Below are 7,304 nucleotides of genomic sequence, written 5' to 3' on the forward strand. Positions count from 1 at the left end.
CCTCCGCTTTTACTTTGCTTTGTTACTTTGTTGCTTTCAGTTCTCACTTGGCAAACAATCTATAAGGGATTGACAACCCCTTCATAGCGTTGGGAGCAGGTTCTTTGTGTTTGTGCAGGATCTTGTGATACTCCTCCACTGGATCGATACCTTGGTTCTCAAACTATGGTAAATACTTAACACTGCTGTGCTACATCACCCTTTCCGCTTCGAGGGAACACCAACGCAAGGCTCCAAGGCCACGGGGGAAATCCTTTGCATATTTGCCTAAGAATCCCTTAAGGCGTAGCCGCAGCAGAAGGATTCTTGGTGTCGTCGACACGACTATTTCTGGCGGCGTTGCCAGGGAAGCACAGCTGACATCACCCCCGACCACAACCCAACCCACCACTTCAAGCCTGTCAAACTATTTTTATGCAGTAAACACGAGACATATGAGTCTGTGTCAAAATTAGAAAAGGTTCATATATCATTCAAAAATTATACATCAATTGAGTTCCTAGGAATTTATAGGTGAAATCATATGTGCCATAAATGGGGTTCACGCTTAGTCCCCATGCAATAAATGGTAAAAAACACTCAAACATCTAGGCTGTAGAGAAAACACTGAAAATATTAGGTTTTAGGCTCCTCGGACGCACACATTGAAAATATTCATGTTTAAATTAAAGTAAATACAAAACTCAGCTGAAATTCATGAAACTTGGCATTTTATTTCATGATATATATATATTATAATAATAATAATATGTATATATATATGTATATATATATATATGACCCTGATATGTTGTGATATCTTTTGGCGAAATTTGAGACAAGTTTTTGATAAACTCTTCTTACAAATGGGACCTAACTAAAGGTTGGGGCACACAGCCGTTGTCACGTTACGATCGCAAATGATTAAAGTATTCATTCCATGTGGGTTAGCCCAACAATTTATTACGTACCACCATGAGCCCCGCGTGCCATGCCAACAGATGTGAGTTGACGGGACACATGCAAGTAGTCCGGTGCTTAGGCTAACCGGGAGGCATGCGAGCATGTGTGTTAATTGACGGGATGCGTGCGAGCAAGGGTGCTAGGCTGGCTCACTGGAAGATGTGCGAGCAGGTGTGTGCATTGACAGGACGCGTGCGAGCACTCCTCTGTGTAGGCTCACCGGAAGATGTGCGAGTAGGTTTGTAAATAGATGGGAGGCATGCGATAAGACCGTTGTGCAGGCTCACCAGGAGGCGAGCCATTTAACCGCCTCCCGCCTAGCTCACAATCACTCCATATTAATAGCGTTTGTGCCATAGGTTATAACAGGCGGCCGCACTCCCCACTCTCTCCGCACACCTCGTTCATCCTCACCACTATTCCCAGCCGTAAACGCTCTCGGAAGTGTATCAGGTGGCGACCAAGCGCACCATCGGAGGGAGTGGTGTCGCGGGGTTCGAAGCTGGGGCCGGCAAAGCACCTAAGCATCTCTTCATGTTGGGTGACGAGTTTGCCCTTCCCCCCAATGAGGTCTCGGGCAAACAGAAGCGCGGCCACGACAACGCAAGAACCGTCGTGCCTCCCCAACAGGAGGCGGTGCTGCGCAGAGATTACTACGACCTCTCTAATGACCACTCCAGCGACGACGACTCCGACGAATCCGATGAAGACAACTCCAACAACGACGGAGAACTGGTTAGGCATGCTAATTATCTATTTATGTTTGTAGTGATTTAATGGTTGATCTGTACAAATGATCATGTTGCTCATAATCCGTCTAGGACTACTGATTGTGCTAATAATTCGCAGATGGATTTTAGAATCTATATGACTGGCCTCCATAGATGATTAGTCCCTCCGGTCCAACGTATTAGGCTCGCTACAAGGAGCATTGCGACCTAGGCATATGATGATAGGGCAAGAGAACAGATTAAGCAATTTGTTTCAACCAATACAACCGCTTAAAATTGCGTGTAATCCTCCATAATTTGAATAGTTATTACCGGGAGCGGAAACAACAGTCAATCGCTCACGTCAATCACCGTGGGACATTTTCATGGATCTAGCTATCAACGGAACTTCCCAACCACACCCGAGAAACTAACACATGCATTGCTAGCATGCTAATCAATAACGCCAATTAATGAAGCTATTATCTACTAACCGGGCGTAAAGATGGTGTAGTTCTGGAACAAATATATTCTGGTAGTGAGCCCTATACATCGGACCAGAGGAAATATACATGTAACACCTTTGTAAATAAATAAGTATGAGAGCATTTAGATCACTACTTTAGTGATAGAGGGAGTAGCACTTCAAAGTTACTAGTCCTAGTTTGTATGAAAATAATCAGTTCATGCATTTAGAGTCATTAGTTAATAATTTTTTTGCACTATAAGTTGTTTGTGATATTATTTTATGCATTTAATTTATCAGTGTCATGATTTATTTATTATATGTACATGTGCTATCTGATGACGTTGATAGGGATAAATACTACCAAAAGAGGTACAAGAAACCAAAGCTCACGGAGTTGTATGCGGGTAAGTATAATCATCGTATCAGGACCCGGAGATTATTTGATGAAGAACCTCTATCTGACGAATATTTGATCCCAAGTGCTAACCTCGAAAAGTTGAAGGTGAAAGGTGGTAGGTTTCATAGGATTCTCGGATGGTTGAGGTGCCACCGTGGTCTTGCTTAGATAGAGATCAAAGTGGGGAAACTTGTGTAGATGGTCTCATTAGTATCCTAGGGAACCTATCTACCCTGGAGTGCCTTGTACTGGGCGTGCACTTCCTTCCAGAGAAGGCCATGCTCATTAAATGGAGGGCCTTTGTAAGCCTTGAGAGCTTTTCGGTAACTTCTTCTCTACCATGTTGCTCCCTAAGGTGGTTTTGGTAATTAATCACAACATATGCATCATTGAAATAATGATATTATCCAAGTATATTTTAGAAAACATCAAAGATGCTTTGGCCAAAGGATTGTGAGGAGAAACCCCTTGATGGAAAGAAAGGAATAGGATTGGCTCAAGCTTCAAGCAATATGATTCTACATTTTACATTTGTGAGAAATCACTTTTGAGTCCATAGGAAAGCCAATACTATTAAAAGGGGGTGAGGTATTATGATTAATTGGTTTCTCAAGCGCTTAGAGATAGCCACCAAGAATATTCAGTCATTTCTCCCACAAATATCTCTATCTCAAGCCAAACGAGCAAAATCGGTACCACCAACTTTTCCACTCGGCCATACCAATTTTTCAAGTGACAAATCCTTTGCCAAACCCTAATCTCTCGGTAACACCAAGATTCACACCGGTGCAACCGAAAGCATTTGGCCAACTTTCTGTTGAGAAAAATCCAAGAATCAGAATTTCCGAGATTTGATATGATCTCACCGAGATTTGGAAACTACTCTAGGTCATTGTATGAGTACCAACGAGATTTATATATCGGTCTCACCGAGAATTCAAAATTTGCCACATTTAGTGCAACTCAGTACCACCGAGATTCATTTCGGTGTCACCAAGTTGGAAAATAATGTTGTAACTCTTGGATTTTAGGGGATTCCTATATATACCCATCCACCTCCTCTCAATCGCAGAGGGAGCAATCAGAAAACACACCCACTTGTGAGATCCATTTTTTAGAGAGAGCCACCTACTCATGTTTTGAGATCAAGAGATTCCAGTCCAACCATTATAAACTTGATCTCAAGCCTCCCCAAATTGCTGTCCACAAAACCAATCCCTCTTACCCTTGCGAAATCTGTGAGAGAGTGATTAAGTGCTGAGGAGACTATCTTTTTAAGCACAAGAGCAATGAGTTCATCGTTCTACTGCATCCATTACCTTTTGGAGGGTGGTGCCACCTAGATTGCTTAGGTGTCTCTTGGGAGTCTCCTAGTTCGTGTTGTGGAGTTGAACCAAGAAGTTTGCAAGGGCAAGGAAATTGCCTATTTCGTGAAGATCTACCGTGAGTGAGGCTAGTCCTGTGTGGACGTAACCCATGACGGAATAGACAAGGCCGCTTCTTAATGGACCCCTTGTGGGTGGAGCCCCCCGTGGACTCTTGCAACCGTTACCCTTCGTGGGTTGAAGTCTCCACTAACGTGGACGTACGATAGGACCACCTATCGGAACCATGCCAAAAATCACTGTGTCAACCTTTGCACTTGATCTTCTTTCCTTACCCTCTACATTACATTTGCATGTCTCTACTTTCTGCTTCTATACTCTTAGATATGCATGTGTAGGGTAAACTTGACTAGTCATAATTGCTAAAACCATCCCACAACTCAAATTGGGAAAATGTTATGTTTTTTATTTTGTCAAGTAGTCTAATAACCTCCTCTAGACATACTTCGGATCCTACAAGTGGTATTAGAGCTTTGGTCTCCATTGCATCGGTTTCACAACCTAGGAGAGATGGCATCTAGTGAGGAACATTATCAACCTAGAGGTCCATATTTTGATGGTACAAACTTTGCCAGTTGGAAGCATAAGATGAAAATGCGTATTCTTGGTCATAATACTGTCGTTTGGGCTGTTGTTCATGTTGGTGTGCAAGGTGATTTATTCGGAGAAGGAAGATAAATGGCATGATGCGACAACGGCAAAATTGTAGATGTTGCAATACAATGCTCAAGCCTGTGACATCCTTTTCAACTGCTTATGCCCCAAAGAATTCAACAAAATCAGCCGCCTTGAGAATCCAAAGGAAATTTGGGATACTTTGATTGATATGCATGAAGGTACTGATTCTATCAGGGAATCGAAGTTGGGTGTTCTTCAAAGCCAGCTTGACAAGTTCAAGATGAAGGATGGTGAAGGAGTCGCTGAGATGTACTTTAGGCTACCTCTCATCACAAATGAGATTGCCATCTTAGGAAGCGAAGAGATGACCGACAAATTCATCATCAAGAAGATACTTAGAACCTTGGATGGAAGATACGACACTGGGTGCACGTTGATCCAAATGATGCCAAACTACAAGGATCTCAAGCCAACTGAATTCATTGGAAGGATTGTTGCTCATGAAATGTCACTCAAGGACAAAGATGAGTTGCAGAACAAGTCAAGCAGTGCTTATAAAGCTTCAAGTGATGCCCCCGCTACTTTAAATGACAACCTTGTTACCAATGAAGAGATCGGCCTCATGGTCAAAACATTCAACAAGTTCTACAAGAGTAGAGGCAAAGAGAAAAGCTCAAGCTCAAGATATGATGAGAATCAATCATCTAGTCATGATAAAAACTGCTACAATTGTGGAAAGCCTGGACACTTTTCCATTGAGTTCTTGGCTCCCCATAAACAAAGAGAAGAGTCGCCTAGAAGATGAAGCTCAAGAGATGAGTCACCTTGTAGAGAGATAAGGAGTGGAGAAGATCGTTATGAACGAAGACACTCCTAGAGAGGCAAGGAATCGAAGAAGAAGGACAAGTACATCAAGAGCGGCTCAAGAAGAAGACATCAAGCTCACGTTGGTGAATGGGTTTCCGGCTCCAAGTCTGACAACCAATCCAACAGAAGCTACCAGTCCGACTTTGACTATTGTCAAGATGAAGGTGTTGCTGGTCTTGCACTCGTTTCCTCCAACTCCTATGACTTATTTGATTCACGAAATGAAGGGATTGGAAACTGCTTCATGGCAAAAGGCCCGGAGGTATCATACCCTGAGTATTTTGACTTTGATAGTGATGAGGATGACTTGTTAGGAGAGGATGACTTGCTCTTTGAATGATAATCGTGCTAGTCAAGAGAAGTTGAATGATGATGATAAGAAAGAGATTGAATGACTAACTAATGAATTAAACACTCCTAAGTTGGCTAATGAAACCACTCTAAAAGATCGTAGAGAGCTTGCAAGAACTCAGGAGAAGCTACTCTTTGAGAAGATAAATTTAGAGCAAGAAAATGAATTTCTAAAATCAATCAATGATGATCTTCTAAAGAAGAGTTCTTCTTATCTAGCCAAACGATTACTCTTTTCTACTTTTGTTCCACAAGTTAAACCTAAGAACACTAGTAACAAAGGCAAGAAAGGTTCTTCATCTAGTTACAACAATACTAAGCTAAATCAAATGATGTTGTTACTAGTAGCTCTCTTGATTCAACTAATGATTCTCTTAGCCAAGTTACACTTGAGCAAGAAAACAATTCATTGAAAGGGATTATAGAGAGAGCTGTCTTCAAGAGTCTTGCCGGAAGAAAGCAATTTGAAGAAATTGTGCGCAACCAAGGAGGACATCGGAAGAAGTAAGGTGTTGGCTACTTTAATGCCAACGGAGTTGAATGGGAAGAAGGTCGATATGCCATCCCAAAGTTTGTTCCTCAAAAGGAGAAGTATGATCCTACTCTCCCCAAGGTAACAAGCTCTCAAGATGACCTTCTACCACAAGACCACAAGAGCAAGGGCAATCTTCAGGAGGAGATTGACTCATTTAAGGAAGAACCCAAACCCAAGGTCGAGTGGATTCCCAAGGACACTTCTAGCACCACTTAGTGCTAAAACAACTCCAAGGCTCCCCATCAAGTTGATGTGGGTACCGAAGAGGAAGAATTAGAAGAGTTCTTGAGGGGTGACTCTGCCAATGTAATTTACTCTTATTCATTTTCGCGAGAACTATATGCAATCAAATCCAACACTATGCAGTAGTTCAAGGAGTCACACATTCCCTCAAAGGTAAGCAAGGGACAAGGTAATTAATGTATCTTTGGAGATCATATCACATGCATTTCATTCTATGTCCATAGATATCATTGCATATGTTCCTTGTGTTTTGGGACTAACCCATGTAGGTGAGAAGAGTAAGAATGTCGGGACCCCGATCCTGAGTCATAAGAACCAAGCCTGTAACACACCACATCACTTTGCGGCCTCACAGATGGTAAACTCCACGGTTGCCACCTTACCTTGGCCGGGACCGTTTGCGTCTTTTGGCTCACGTATATGAATATGTTGCTAGCGTTCAAACGACAAAGAACCCGGGTCGACATGACTAGTTATAAACCCTAGCGGTACAACCATACAGGGACAGGCATACATAACCCAGCAAAGCAGGTGTCGGTCATCAGCGTGTGTAGACGAGTCGTAGCAAGCTACAAGGACTCCATTACACCGCGTGACATTTCCCCGAGGGGACAGACACAGTAGCAAAGAAGGATACATGCCGGTCAATCAATGTGTTCCGAGGAGTAGCAAACTACCAAGGCTCAATGGAATCACAAAGAGGCATTTCCCTGTAAAGAGTACTACTAAAGGCAAACAACTAGGTGTCGAATCCCACACATATAATGCATTTCAAACATACACACAT

This window comes from Hordeum vulgare, chromosome 5H (genome assembly GCF_904849725.1).
Source record: "Hordeum vulgare subsp. vulgare chromosome 5H, MorexV3_pseudomolecules_assembly, whole genome shotgun sequence".
Taxonomy (NCBI): Eukaryota; Viridiplantae; Streptophyta; class Magnoliopsida; order Poales; family Poaceae; genus Hordeum; species Hordeum vulgare.